The following is a 16,424-nucleotide window of genomic DNA, read 5'->3' as shown; positions in this document are numbered from 1 at the left end:
TGTATTATTTCATTATAAATCCATAGCTGATCAATACTTCTGAAGCCATTAGAAAAACAGGACATCTAATCATTCCTAAACTAGGATAGACACTACTTTTCCTACAGGTGTTATTACTGAACTGACTCCCATGACAGGTATTTCATAGGTGATTAATACCACAGATAGGTGCATAATTAACTAAGTGCTCTGTGCAGGCATCTAACTGAAGCCAGTGGAAAGGTAATGGGTACAATTCAGTCATATTAGCTTGTCAAGGGAAAAAAGGCTCTATGAAAACTGATGTTCTACATGAGCCCCAGCTGTAAACTGCATGGCTAATTGTTCGTATTATGCAACAAGTTTCATGAACACGATAAAACCAAACGGGTGCTTATGTGTCAATTCATTTTTTTTAACTCGTCATCAAAAGATGAGCAAGTTTTAATAATCTCTGAAGTAGCGAAACAAAAAAAGACAGTGTCTCCCGCCTGTTTGCTAAGATCTGCCTGACAAATAGCAAAGCACTTCATTCAGATGGCCAGCTCATAGCAAGTCCAATGCATGGGAACAAGAAGAGTTCCATCTACATTTAGAGTAGAAATCTGTGTTTCCTTTTTCAAACATTGATCCTCGGTGTTACTACAAGTCATAGGGCAAGATCTGGTGCTCTGCCTCTAAGCAACCTATAGGGAGTGGGTGCTACGCTGGGTATAAGACACCTTTACACCTTCCTAATCCGGGGCTGCTCCAGCAACTATAGGGGACTATGGCATCATTTTAACAGCCCAGGGGCCTATGCTATGGCACTCTCCCTTGGGCTTCCCTGGGGCCCCCAGAACTGCCTGCAATTGCTGCCATCCTGCCCCAACATGCCCTTCAACAACACTGACTTGCCATATATGCCAGGACCTGAGAGGGTCCTTCGAAAACAGCCTTATAGAAGTCTTCCACAGCACCTTCACTGTGGGAATCCTTTCCCTGGCTGGACATGGGATGTGTAGGGTCAAATGTTGCTCTAATCCGTTCACACAATGAAAGAGGACAAGAACAGGGATGAGGATCAGAGCAATATCTCCTACAAAGTGATGGCTCTGAAGTACAACAGCAGAACCTATCTAAGGATTTTACACAACCACCCATCATTGCAGTAACTGAGCGTCTTCCACATAAATTGGATAGCAGTAGCACTTAAATATGCATTTCAGCGTATGCTTAAAGGACCTGATCTAACATCTATGAAAATAAATGCAACAGCTTCCATTGACTCCAATGGGTACTGGATCAGCTTTATGTGCATCACAGAATCATAAAAGATTAGGGTTGGAAGAGACCTCAGGAGGTCATCTGGTCCAACCTCCTGCTCAAAGCAGGACCAACACCCACTAAATCATCCCAGACAGGGCTTTGTCAAGCCTGACCTGAAAAACCTCTAAGGATGGAGATTCTATCACCTCCCTAGGTAACCCATTCCAGTGCTTCACCACCCTCCTAGTGAAATAGTGTTTCCTAATATACAACCTAGACCTCCCCCACTGCAACTTGAGGCCATTGCTCCTTGTTCTGTCATCTGCCACTGAAAACAGCCGAGCTCCATCCTCCTTGGCACCCCCCTTCAGGTAGCTGAAGGCTGCTCTCAAATCCCCCCTCACTCTTCTCTTCTGCAGACTAAATAAGCCCAGTTCCCTCAGCGTCTCCTCATAAGTCCCATCCCCCTAATAATTTTTGTTGCCCTCCACTGGACTCTCTCAATTTGCCCACATCCTTTCTGGAGTGCGGGGCCCAAAACTGGATGCAATACTCCAGATGTGGCCTCACCAGTGCTGAATAGAGGGGAATAATCACTTCCCTCGATCTGCTGGCAGTGCTCCTACTACTGCAGTCCATTAGCCTTCTTGGCAACAAGGGCACACTATTGACTTATATCCAGCTTCTTCTCCACTTTAATCCCCAGGTCCTTTTCTGCAGAACTGCCACTTAGACAGTTGGTCCCCAGCTTGTAGCAATGCATGGGATTCTTCCGACCTAAGTGCAGGACTCTGTTGAACCTCATCGGATTTCTTTTGGTCTAATCCTTCAATTTGTTTAGGTCATTCTGGACCCTATCCCTACCTTCCAGCATATCTACCTCTCCCTGCAGCTTAGTGTCAACCGCGAACTTGCTGAGGGTACAATCCATCCCATCATCTAGATCATTAATGAAGATGTTGAACAAAACTAGCCCCAGGACCGACCCCTGGGGTACTTCATTTAATACCGGCTGCAAATTAGACATCAAGCCATTGATCACTACCCATTGAGCCCGACAATCTAGCCAGCTTTCTATCCACCGTATAGTCCATTCATCCAACCTATACTTCTTTAACTTGCTGGCAAGAATACTGTGGGAGACCGTATTCAAAGCTTGGCTAAAGTCAAGATATATCACATCCACCGCTTTCCCCATATCCACAGAGCCAGTTATCTCATTAGAGAAGGCAATCAGGTTGGTTGGGCATGACTTGCCCTTGGTGAATTCATTTGACTGTTCCTGATCACCTTTCTCTCCTCCAAGTGCTTCAAAATGGATTCCTTGAGGACCTTCTCCATGATTTTTCCAGGGACTGAAGTGAGGCTGACCGGTCTGTAGTTCCCCGGATTCTCCTTCTTCCCTTTTTTAAAGATGGGCACTATATTTGTGTAACTGTTCTGCCCATCAGAGTTGGCAGCAACAAGGGCGGGGTTCAGTATCTAGGGGTTTCATTCCAATAACACAATGCAAAAATGGCTCGAGCTCCCACCCAGTGACCTGGGACAAATATATACCACCCCCGCTGGGTGCCTCTAAGAGGCAATACTTCCCCTCTCGCAAGCACAGAGTCTGAGTGTAGCAAAAACCTTTTAATAACAGAGAGAAACAATGTAGCATTATGTTGGGGAAACACCACTCACAGGATTCATAACACAACACATGAGCAAAACCCATCCCAAGCAAATTGGGCAGTGTCCTTTCCCTTTGGTTCTTGAATCCAGCAACCCAAATGTCACCCAAAGTCCCAAAAGTCCAACAACCCAAAAGTCTCTGTCCCTGGTCAGTGCAGCCCCAGAGTTCGAAAGTTTATCTGCAGAGTTTTACCTCCCAACCTGGCTGGAAATGGGGGGGAAGGGGTTAAGGAGCACATTACTTGGTCTGAAGCCGATTGCCCCACTTCTCCATGGGGCTCTGCTCTGCTTTACCAGCCATCCCATGAATTGCTCTGCTCTGCCAGCCCCTCCCCCCACCATGAGCTGCTCCAGCCATCCCGCAAACTGCTCCATTCCATCAGCCGTCCCATGAGCCGCTCCACCCACCCCACAAACCGCTCCACAATATATCTTCAGACCCCCCCACTACTTAACACAACACTCAGTGATTTCAGCTCTCAGTAATTTTAGCTCTTTCATGATTTCAGCTTGTAGTAGGGAAGCCTCAGTGCTGGTGCACCATTAGCCCAAAGTGAATTCAGCTCAGCAGCCTGTAACTAGACTCCTAATAGAATCAAAATTAGCTCTGATATTCCACAGTGGAGAGGGTGTAATTAGCATGCAAGGCCCTCACCAGGGGGTCCATACCACCAAGCATAAATACCTATCCCCAACCTTTCTCAATTCACTGAGTTTTGGAACCCATGTCCCTTGCCTAGCGAGTGGTACTAAGTTGATGGTGAGTCCCTCCATCATAACAAAAGGCCAAATACAGTTCCACTGTCCTTGAGTCACATAATCAGGATAATAACAATTTATTCTTCCTGCCCCAATAACAGAGAAACTGGGGATCCCACAGAAGCCAAAGTGACCATTTGGGCAGCTATGGGCTCATGGCAAGGTGGGGTGGGTGTCGCCTATGCAAATGAGATCAGCCCCTGTAGTTCTTTTCCACAACTTGCCACAACTCACCACCAGATGTCAGGGTGGAGCTCACCCCGACTCTGCTTACACTTGCTTTTTTCCAATTGTCCAGGACCTCCTCCGCTCACCATGAGTTTTCAAAGATAATGGCCAATGGCTCTGCAATCACATCATCCAACTCCCTCAGCACACTCGGATGCAGTGCATCCAGCTCCATGGGCTTGTGCATGTCCAGCTTTTCTAAATAGTCCTTAACCTGTTCTTTTACCGCTGAAATAGGCATGAACTTAAGCACATGCTTAAGTCTTTTTCTGAATTGCAGATCTGATTCAAAGCCTATTGAATGGGAATCTTTTCACTGTGATGAGTGGGCCCTAAACTCTGAATTTCTTGGCTTTTGTGGGATTAATTTTTTAATTTTACCCATATACAATTTAGTAACTTTCTTTCCTTTATGGTGTTGTTCTATTTAAGTCTTTAGAATCTGGGTCTTAAAACACCCAAACAGTTATTTATCCAAAAGCTTTCTAAGGCTCTAGCTGACCAGAAGGTTAAAGTGTAGGTGGTCTTTTTCCATTCAGCCCTATAAAGAAATAAAAGGAGATTATTTTATATAAATGCGTTGGTGTCTTTTTAGTTTTTTAAAAGTGTACTGTCATTACACATTTTTGTAATTGTAAAGCATACATGCAGCTATTTGTGTTTAGGGTATATTTAAAAATCTGGATAATAATAGCAATCTTTCAAATATATATTTGCGAAATTTTAAAATATGTATATTATTGTCCCAATGGACCAAACCGAAATACAGACATGAGAGCTTCTCATCATGTGAATTTGCCTATGGTAGATTGGGTGGTGTAATAGAAACAGATGCATGAACTGGCTTCCTCTACTTGCTTTGCCAGATTGTTAGCCTATATAGTTATTACTAGGCCTATTTGTGTACAGGCCAAGTACGTCTGGAAGAAGGATGCCAGATGTCCATTATTATTTGCAACATAAAGTGATTTTGTGATGCAGCCCCACTGGGAACTAAGAATGATGAACTCAGTTTACTTAGTATTCTCTAGAGGCATAACCATAGTATTATGTGGGTCATGTGTGTGTATGAGAATACTAAAGAAGCAGAGCACAAAGAAGATCCTCTCAGGAGAAGATACAGCTCAGCATGTGCATGAGAAGGAACAGCTAGTTTGTTTCAAATTGGGGTATGTAGCTTTTTCCATAGAATACTACTCTCTCTTTTTGCAGGAGAGTGTGTGTGTATGTTCATGTTAAGACATTTGGACACTTAATTACAAGCTTGTTTGGGTGCCTTAACTGTGCATTTTCATACCTCAGCATATTTTGATTTTTATTAAATTTAACCATAGCTCTGAAATTCCTGGGTTTGTAATGCTTATTTTAGGGTTAATGACAACTTTCTTGTTCTATTTTATATTCTTAAATTACTAATATGTACTTCTCAATATTAATTCTAGTTTAATTTACTTTTTGGTATGAGAATACATAGGTGTATTCATGAGTGATTGATATATATAATTCCTTCATTTTCTGAAATATGCCTAAAGGAAGATTATGGGGACCAGATTGTTCCATGGTATGGAGGTCAGGTTGTTCCGGAAATGTATTATTAAATTATAGTATTCAAATTCCTTGGAAGCAATAATAAGTTGCATTCCCAGTGTTCTGACTCACTACTTTATGCTGATGCATTTATGTCTCAGTTGATTGTTTTGGACAGTGAATGCATGAGAAATCTAGCTAAAGGGCACACCATAAAGATTCCTGCTGAGGAATGTACCAAGCACTGAGGCATCTGTGCTATACCTTAACAACTCTTCATGGGCCACATTAAAGAGATACACCTTGAAAAAATTATTTTAATCCATTATGGGCTGATTGAAGCCCATCTGTTCACTTTCACTGCTTTTTTCTCTCTAACAGCCTGGATAGCTGATATTAAAGTGAGTGATGGCCAAGATCCCTCTGAATTTCTGAAAATGTTACGCTTAATTGTATATACATTAGATACCATAGACTGATGATCATTTATTGTTACTATTACGAAGCATCTAGAAGCCCAACCCACATAAGGGGCCCATTGTGTAAGGCCCTGTACAAATGGACAACTTCCAGTCCAAATGGAGGATGGGTGGGAAGGGAAACAGTGGCACAAAGAGGTGAAGTGACTTACCCAAGGCAAAGCCTGAAATAGGACTCCCAAGCCAGTGCCCTGTCCACTAGGTCAAGAATGGTGCCTTCATAAAAAAGCTTAATCCAACCATATCTCCAAGATTTCAAACCTGCTACTTTCTTACATGAGCATAACCTTAAAAATCTCCGTTGTGAACTGACAAAACTACCTTTCCAGCTCTTCATTCTGGCATGTACAGAACACAACCAGTCACCAGGGGTGAGATACTGAGGAGAGGGCAGACACTGGAGAGTTATAATCCAACTCCTGATACAGAGAAATGACATGGGACTGCAGCCCACATTTCCTGGGACCACCACTCCTTCCATTGGAAGGAGTAGCCACCACAGCCCTCAGGATCATTTGCACAAGGTGCTAGCATCCCTGGATCCACATAACAATAGATGCTATGGTCCCTCCTCTGACCCATTCCTGGCCTGTCCCCAATGATTACCTGAATCTCCAGAGCAGCTGCTTTGCAGCAACCCTGTGTATGCAGGAAGCTTCCCACTTTTCCCTAGGTTCTGCTACTCATAAGCAGCTTTATGTTTTGCCAAGGTTCTCATAGGAGTTCTGCTGACAGAGGCTACTGAGGGTGCGCTCTGAATCTGAGCATCCACTGACGATCTTACTTGGGCCTGCCCTCAGGCCAGAAGTCACTCTTGTGACTATGCTAGGTAACTCCCTACAGACCTTCCTAATGAGAAGAAGGTGGCAGGTGTGTTGTGCCACCACAACCTCTCCTGACTGACATTCCACCTCCATGGTTTTATCACCCTGGGTGAATTTGCCTCCTCATTGCTCAGCCTTCAAAGTCCATGATTCTAATCAACACAAACAAAGTCCTCCTGGTGCTCCTCATTCACACATGTAGATCAAAGAATCTGAAAGCTGGCTGTATAGTACCCTCCATATTACAGGGTATTTCTAAAATCCTATCAGTGCTGAAAGCATCACATAGGACAACCATTCCTTGTATTACCGATTGAGTACATTGGTCCCCCAGTACCAATACCCCTTGCACAATTCCCCACACGTAGGAACCTTCATGGAACAAGAGAAATTCCCAGATCTCTAGGACAAATTCTGTTTCCCTTTGGCAGACAGAGGAGGGGATATACACCCTCAAACATCAGGGCATAAGCCAAATTCCAACTAATGGGGGTCTGGAAGAAAATTTCCCCACGGGCATGCTATTTCATCACTGCTGGATTTCTTACAGCTGGTACTGGCTACTGTTGGAGACAGGACATTGCAGTACATGGGACATTGGTCTGATCAGAATGGTAATAACTGTGTTCTTATGTAGCTGCAATGGAATTGCACCAGGAAGAAATTTGGCAGCTTCACTCGAAATTTTCCCCTTTTGCCCATCATGAGGCATTTCTTTGTTCCCATCTGCTTTTTTGTCCTCAGAAGCCACTGGCGTCAGCCACTGTCAGTTTCAGGATGAGATGAACCACTCGTCTACTCTGTTGTATATGGGAATTCCTCTGATGACTTTTGGTAAGTGAGAGAACATGCTATGTGGAGACATGTTTGTTTGCAGAAAGGTGGATTCACTGCTGCTAAAACCAACAAGAAGTTGCTTCTTCAAGAAAGGATGAATCAAGTATGGAAAGGGGCATAGCCTTGCCCAGAGGGAAGGTAATGGCAAAGGTAAACATACATCTCTCATACTGGTACATATTTCCACAGTACTTATAGTATTCCTATATCTGACAGTCTCCAAATCTCTATAGGCATGTCTGATGAATTCCTACTCCTAAGTATACAAAGGTGTGGTGTGACTCTGAACTGTGCTTGAACCAGACCTAAGATGACAACTAATGCTCAGGGTGAATCATTTGACATTTCAAGTCTTAAGAATGTTCCCTTTCCCTGTCATCTCAGTGAGTGGGGAGGATGTTTGATCAAACATGTAGGGGAAAGACAACTCCTGAACTCCCGAGAGGAGTGGGAAAGGGAGTGATATGCTTAGTTGCTGTGGGGCTTTCCCCATTCCCAGAATGCATGTGGAGATCATGTCTGATCTGGGGGTGGGGGAGGAGAGGAGAGAACTTCCTCCTTCTCCTTCCTGCTATTAGCTGGGCTGCAGGGGTGAGGGAAGAAAGGCAGAGTTAATTGTCTCTCACGCCCACCTCCTGTGTGGAAAGTCCTCAGGGTATGTGGTTGCTGCCCTGAGCGCCCTAACCTATAAGGTAGGTATAGATTGAGCTGGATTTCCAAGATACTGTGGGGCTAACCGTGCTCTAGTTTTGGGGATCAGAAAGGAATTTTTCCCTTGGCACACAACTGACAAGGTATCGGTGGTTTTTTTCACCTTCTTCAAGGCATCTGGAAGATGTTAAGCAGCTTTAGGTTAATGAGCAGAAAGGAGAGGATTTTAAAGTTGTATGTTTAGACATGAATCAGTCATTTTGTTGCCAATCCCAGTGCAGGTGAAAAGCTCAAAGGAGCTATCTCCCAGAGGCAAACATGAGACCTGGGAGATAGCTGTTGGACCCTGTTACTCTGGAGGAAGAAGGGGAGATCTTAAATCTTCACAGGCTGAGGTACCTCACATGTGTCCTCTCTTTTCCCCTCACCAGGGGAGTGCAAGAGGAATTGGATTTGGGCTGAATCCTAGGAATTAGGATGAAGGAGGTCAACACTGAGTATTAGTTATTTAGTACAGAGGCCATTTAACAAAACACTGGACCCAAATAAATGCCTGGTATTTGTGGGTGGGGCACCTTAGCTCTCCTAAAAGAAAATTAAAAGTTATAAAATTGCTTTTTAAAAGCCATCCCTGTGTCTGTATTTCATTCTCATGATCAACCTCTCATACTATTTTACTGGGGGATGCAAAATTAGTCAGAATTTGCTAATCTGTCATTTAAACCTCTCTCTTTTTTTAAAGGGTGATTTAACTACAAAAAATAGCACAGAAAAATGTGTGTTCTGTATTAGACAGAGAAAAATTCCCATCACCACCGATCTCAGCCACGAACAAAGCCAATCTATCATTTCCCACATCTTTATGGAAACCAGAAAAAATATTGTACAAACTTTTTCAAAAATTTCCCCCGCATTAATTTACTAGATTTACTGAAAAGCTAGGTAAAGTGCAGGTTGCTTCCCAATGTGTCGTATATTCAGTGTAACTTGCTAGGCCAAATCCTCAGCTGGTGTAAATTAGCATAGTTCCATTGACCTCAGTGCAGCCATGTCAATTTATGCCAGCTGAGGAACTTACCCATATTTGCTTTTTATTTGCATGCTTCTCTCTTCCATCTCCACTGAATGCAACCGATGAAGTGAGCTATAGCTCATGAAAGCTTATGCTCAAATAAATTTGTCAGTCTTTAAGGTGCCACAAGTACTCCTTTTCTTTTTGCGAATACAGACTAACATGGCTGCTACTCTGAAATCTTCCATTTCTGCTTCTTTCCCCCCACCAGTCTCTCTCCGGTTAGTTCTCAAGCTGCCCCTTTTCTTCGTCATTGGATTTTTTTTCTCCCTGACTGCTTTTTTCCTACCTTTCCAATGTCCTCCCACAACCTTTCCTAGTAGAATGCAACCAAAATACAATTTACATTCAGGTCAAATGCAGTGGGAACACATGAAAATTACAAGTGAAAACGTCTACAGAGTTCAAACAAAGCCTGTTCCATATTTAATACAAGGATTTATATTATGTAGTTTATCTTGGAAGTAAGAAAAAACTTACTATGTTCACATGTTTCATTTTAGCTGAGTTGATAAAGAACAGGATTTTTCTTACATTTTACCAAAAGCCTCATTAAAAAGGTTTATTTTTCTGTGGTGGTTGTAAAATAATACCACGAGAATAAAGTTCATGACTAATCATTCATTCACCCAGTGAAATACCAAGCCCCATTTTAAGTATCACAAACTGAGCACTTAATAACCGAGACAACCCAAAATTATTAGTCACTTTTGAAAATGTGGGTCCATAGAATCATAGAATCATAGAATATCAGGGTTGGAAGGGACCCCAGAAGGTCATCTAGTCCAACCCCCTGCTCAAAGCAGGACCAAGTCCCAGTTAAATCATCCCAGCCAGGGCTTTGTCAAGCCTGACCTTAAAAACCTCTAAGGAAGGAGATTCTACCACCTCCCTAGGTAACGCATTCCAGTGTTTCACCACCCTCTTAGTGAAAAAGTTTTTCCTAATATCCAATCTAAACCTCCCCCATTGCAACTTGAGAACAACAAGAACAACCATGTTCTTGACATTGTCAGGGAAATAACCCAGATTCCACAGGAAGTCTGATCTTACATAAATAACCATAACAGGCTTTTTGTTTCCCCCTAATTTGGGGTAAAACTTGCATTATCTCCAGGAGGAGCTGGCTTTTGTCCTTAGTTTTGTTCTTAATTTAAAGCTGCATGGAATTGACATCAAAATGTGTGCAGAGAACAGAGTAGTAATACTCTGACGGGGATTGCAAGCAACCTCAAGGAACACATATTTGGAATGGTCATAAAACACATACAAATAAGGGTTGTGTGACAATGGTGAAGAACCACAGAAATCACACTTCCTTCTAGCCATGAACAAGGAGAAATAGTAATATCCCTAAAGCTATTCTTGCTCTGTCTTTGCTTCACTTTCTTCCTACAACATTCCTCAGCCTTTCTCTCTCTCTTTCCTACTACAAGCTTAAAGGACTAGCACTCATATCCTCAGACTCATATACTATTATCTTCTCTAACAAGATAAAGGAGATATTTAAACTATCCAACTTCTGAATAAAAGGTTAGTTCATGACCTTCACAGAACTGAAAAACAATATTAAGTGAGTATGAAAGAACAGGACTCCTCCCCATCCAAACACACCTTAAATAACCTTATTACCATTAAAAGTTCCAACTCTCTACTTCCCACAAAAGAATTAGGCCACCTCCTGATTCTTATGAGAAAAGAAAAATACCTGTAGTGAAGCATGATAAATTACAAATCTCTTCATGTTAAGAAAGTCTCAGGATGACAAATGTAAAATGTGAACTCAACTGAATCCATCCTTCAATGCTGGTTTAATAATCATACTAAATAAAGGAACTTCAGTGTTTTAAAATTAAATGTTTGTTTTTTAATATTCAACACTGAATGTTTTTCTACTACTTGTCTATCCAATGTTATAAGTGGGAGATTTTTTTTCAGCCTGTTACAGTTGGCCCTTGTAGTCTGAGACTCAAAAACATAATTAAGCATAGAGGGGCAAAGGAAGCAATGTCCAGATGCAGATCATATTGGTCTTGGGGTTTAGGATTGAGGCAAAGTAAGGTGAAGGTTTGGGTTCAGATCTGATAATATTGAAATCTCATATGTTGTTCCTGTGAGATTTTAGCCCCAAGTGGTAAGAATCTCACAAGCTCAGATGACCTCATGAGACTCAATCATCTTGAACTACATGCAAACCAGAACTAAAGAATGAGACCAGACCTGATATGGATCCAATTATGAACTAAAACTGTAGTGGTAGGTTCAGATATGGGTGGGTTCAAATCAGTGGTTCCAATTCAGATATTTCTTGGGGGGGGGAGCAAATTATGGTCCCTCCATCCCTGGCAGGGACTGTATTTCAGTCCCCGTTTGTTCCCCTTCATTCCCCAGGGTCCCCAAGTCTCCTCAGCCAGGGAGTTTCCCCTCTCTCGTACCCACAAGGTACATGAGCTGGTGTTGCCAGGAGTCAAGTTCTCAGCAGACTCCCCTGCACAGGAGCGGAGTCCCCATGCATCAGGCCACAAAGCCATTTGACTCTGCTGCCCCTCTGTCTGTATGGAGGAACAGCCTGGTCAAATGCTAGTAGTGTGACTGGAGTGTATCTAGTTAAAAAAGGTTTCAGAGTAGCAGCCGTGTTAGTCTGTATTCGCAAAAAGAAAAGGAGTACTTGTGGCACCTTAGAGACTAACAAATTTATTAGAGCATAAGCTTTCGTGCAAATGCATCGTTGCATTGTTCAAATGCATCCGATGAAGTGAGCTGTAGCTCACGAAAGCTTATGCTCTAATAAATTTGTTAGTCTCTAAGGTGCCACAAGTCCTCCTTTTCTTTTTAGTTAAAAAAAGAGCTAGATCAGTTCATGGAGGACAGGTCTATCAATGGCCATTAGCCAGGATGGGCAGGGATGGTGTCCCTAGCCTCTGTTTGCCTGAGGCTGGGAATGAGCAACAGGGGATGGATCACTTGATGATCACCTATTCTGTTCATTCCCTCTGGGGCACCTGGCACTGGTCACTGTTGGTAGACAGGATACTGGGCTGGATGGACCTTTGGTCTGACCCAGTCTGGCCGTTCTTATGTTCCATGGCCTATGGAACTTTGAGAAAATACAAAAACTTTGGGAGGGACCTTCCCCCCCCGTCCCATTTCCCTACTGGAAACATTAAGTGCAACATTCCAAGAGTGTGTTTTACCCAATACTCATTTATTTCATCAAGTTCACTATAATCAAGACGGTTTAATTGCTGCCTCATGGCTCTGTTAGGCCTTGCTCGTTTTTAAATTCTTATTGGGCTCAGTTTATTCTCATTCACATTTTAGGGAATAAATAATTGAGTCTCTGGTTGGAAACCCCATAATTTATTTGAAGGGCATTTGGCATGCATATATTTTTCATGTCATTGGTTTTTGTGTGTCTGTCTTATTTCCAGCCTACACACACGCACACACTTGATGTAATAGCTTTTATAACATCTACCAATGCTGTCTACAGCAACGGGGGACCTGCCAGGAAGAAAATACCTTTCTATTATGTGACCTATTTCCTCCTTTGCAATAATCTCTCTTTAATTGCACACTGTGTTTAGCCTCAATGCAGCCTCAATGAGTCACAAAAGTAAACCTTGGCTTGAACTTGTGCCTCCGGGGTCCATCTCAATTATCATCTGGCACCCTCTAGTCTTGCCAACTTTACAGACACTTTTGTCTCAAAGCATGTCAGGCCCACCGTGAATCACTTTATTATTTTTTTCTGAGCTGTGTTGGTAACATTTACTTTTCCATGTAAAACCATTTTACTCTCATATCATTGAACATAACACAAGCCTTATTATGACAGTAAGAATGGAGATGGCTATAGTTGAAGTTGCAAAGTGATTTCCCTTCTAACTCCTTTTCTTTAGTCCCTCAGGATTTTTTGAAACTTTCACCATTCAGGCTGAAATGTTCCAGGCATTGTCCTTGCCCACAGGACTATTTTAAAAGTTTGAATAAAATTGATTTATAGTGGAAATCCTGGCTCCCTTTGTTCCCCAGTATGCCAAACAAACATCGGATGTTGTCCTGAAGATATCGAGTGGCAAAGTAGAGAGGTAGAATGATGACATTTTGCATGGGAAAAAAATCTCGAGGTGGAATAATTTCAGGTGTTCTGATGAAAACTGGTCTTGGTCTGGCTGTGTCATAGTTCTTTGAAAATCTCCTTTTGCACATGCACATGACATTTTGCCTCACCATGTGTTTTTGCTAAGCTCAGTAAGAACATAGCTGAGGAATACAAGGCTGCTCCTACACATGTATCTGCCGAAGACCCTGATTGAGCAAAGAACTTAAGCATGTGCAAAAACTGAGAATGTACTTATGTCCCATTGACTTCAATGGGGTTTATGTCCATGCTTAGATACTTTGCTGAATAGAGATGCTTTAAGAACATGCTTAGGTGCTTTTCCTTTACCCTGCTGTAAAAAATATAGTGACCGGTGAATAAAGGGGATCTTAGTCAATCCCTACATGCATTGCAAGGCACCCTATTTATTGCATCATTTCATATGAAGTACATAATATTTCTCATGTGAAGTAATGGATCCAAAGCTGTTGTTTGCTTTCCCCTCAACATCATCCTTCCCTTGACAGTAGCCAGCAAACCACAGCCCTAAACAAACCTATTGTTTTCTTACTCAAGATGGTATAAGCACTTTATGAGAAGTTTGACAGACACTGCGTAAGTCTCTCTATGCTCCCCTCCTAGGGAGACTCCTGGCAGTTACTGACCTGATGCAGCTCCCATTGACATCAACAGAAAGTATCCATTGACTTTAATGGCAAGCCGAGCAAGGCCTAAATCACCATGCTGAGAAGAGAATAAAGGGAGAGTGGTATTATATTGTATCACCTCAGCTATACTGTATGATTTTGCAGTTAATGAATTGCGGAGACATGCATTCCTTCCCTCCTCTCCACTAAAATTACAGACTATAGTTAGCTGAAAGTATCCACACTACATGATAAAGTAAAAAGTTCCTTTTGCTCAGTTGTTAGTTATCTCTTGTTCTGCTTGGAGGAGAATGGAAGAGCTGGATTGAGCTAGATGAGTTCTTATCAGTATCGATTTCCCATTCTATTAATTAAACTAATCCTCATTCAAACTGTCCAGCATTCCTCAAGTCTGTTGAAGGCCATGACAAGGTGCTCATCGACTTCAATAAGCATTGGATCAGGGGCTCAAAGGGCACGCTGTAGTGTGAAGCACTCCTGAGGAATTAGCTTGACCAGGTTTTGATCTAGGCTAGTGTGATTCTCATCATAACCAGAGCTAATGGAGGTTAGATGAGGACAGACAGTAATGATACAAGCTGGGCTCTGTATTATATACTTCCTGTACAGCCGTATTGACTTCATCTGGTTGCACAAGGTGCAAGTAAAGGTGTAATTTATCCCGACAGCTTTGCACTCCAAGTCAGCTTTCAGAGGAAGTTTCAGAGTCTGATGTTTAGAACAGGTCACCTCTTGTGTTTCCTAATATTTTGTTGTTCCCCTCGTTCCATTTACCACTGGGGAATATAGCTCTGGTGAGAATATACAGGCATGGTTAGAAGAATCAGAAAACATAGAACACCAAAAAAAGGAGAGACAAAGCAAGAAACATCAGAACTTTGAAAACAAATAAAGCAATCCAAAAATATGTTTCTATTAGTTGTATAGATTAAGAAATATACATTTGCTAGCGTGGCATTTTCCCAGTGCAGCTTGTCAAACCAGGTTACATTTGAAACGTGCCTAGAGCAAAGTAAGTGAAAGATCGACATAAAGATGTGCTGAACTATGCACAGGCTTGTTTGATTTGGGGTGATTTTCACTTCTCATCAAAGGAACCACCTGATCCTCTTTCATGGGTAATGTCTAAGTTCATTACTATTCCTATGTTTGCTTTGGTTACTGGGACTCATTAGAGAAAACTTCTTATTTAATTTCTTATTTCCTCATTAAGAGCTGTTTCTTATAAAGATAAAATGTTCCACTTTGTTCTCTTGACTTCTAATCCACAAATCCCTCCCTGCCTGTGCTGTGTTTATTTACACCCAAGGGAATCTGTACTGCATAACATGTCACTCCAGGTTATTTTTTCATTTCCCAAGTTTTATCTTTTCTAGGGGAAAAATACCCCCAGACCTAGAAAAAAATAATTCCTTTCATGCATGGAAGGGGAAAGCTTATATGTACAACACCACTGACTTCAGCATATGTAGGCTGCAAAGCACACTCTGCCTTGCCTAAGGCGGATCAGCAGATTCAAAGAAAGGGTGCTAAATACATGGGCCAAAGCGGTCACAAGTGGGTCCCTACATTTAAGTTAAAGATTGCACACTAAGCTCCCGAATAATAGAGACCTGCGCTTCCAAGTGCTGAGCATCTGCACCTTCTCTTGACTTCTGTGCAAGTGGTGGTTATTCAGCACCTCTGAAAGTCAGGCCAGTTTTATTGCAGGGCCTAAACAAGGATTTAGGAGCTTGATCCAAGTCCATTGAAGTCAACTGGGGTCCTTCCATTGACTTCATTTGGGGCTGGGTTAGTTCCAAGGTGCCTAACTTCGAACATCTAGTTTTAAAAATGTAGCTATTAAGTGGCGTGATCTATGGGAAATTCTGGCCCCAGCCACATGGATGTTGTGTACCTTTGTGGAGCAACAGCCCTTGTACTTTATTCCATTCCCTCTGGTAGCATAACTGAGACACACACCGTGGGGGGTTATGCTGCTGTCTGACCCTTGGTCCTAAGCTTTGTCACTGCTTCCCCTACAAGGCTAGCAGAAGTTGGGAACTGGAATTTATTGCTTCTCTGAGCAGCATTATGTGGTGTTTTTGATGCAAAATATTGTTGGGTTCGGGAGGGCTGCCGAGGGCAGGTTTTAGGTTTGCTCATCCCAGCTGTGAGCACAAAGAAAGGTGCCTATTATGAGAAACACATTTATAAGAAACAGAGAGAAAGCTGCATGCTTATTATCACCTGGTACTCCAAGTATTTACATGCATGAGTGGGCAACTGAACTTGTGTATTTGCAGGGTTGAGTCCCTGTAAATCTACCCATGAAAAATGGAAAAACAAAACTACTAACACAAAACTGACTCAAGGGAAAGAGACCAAACTGCC

This window comes from Dermochelys coriacea, chromosome 5 (assembly GCF_009764565.3).
Source record: "Dermochelys coriacea isolate rDerCor1 chromosome 5, rDerCor1.pri.v4, whole genome shotgun sequence".
In the NCBI taxonomy this organism is placed as follows: Eukaryota; Metazoa; Chordata; order Testudines; family Dermochelyidae; genus Dermochelys; species Dermochelys coriacea.
This window is presented reverse-complemented; position numbering follows the sequence as displayed.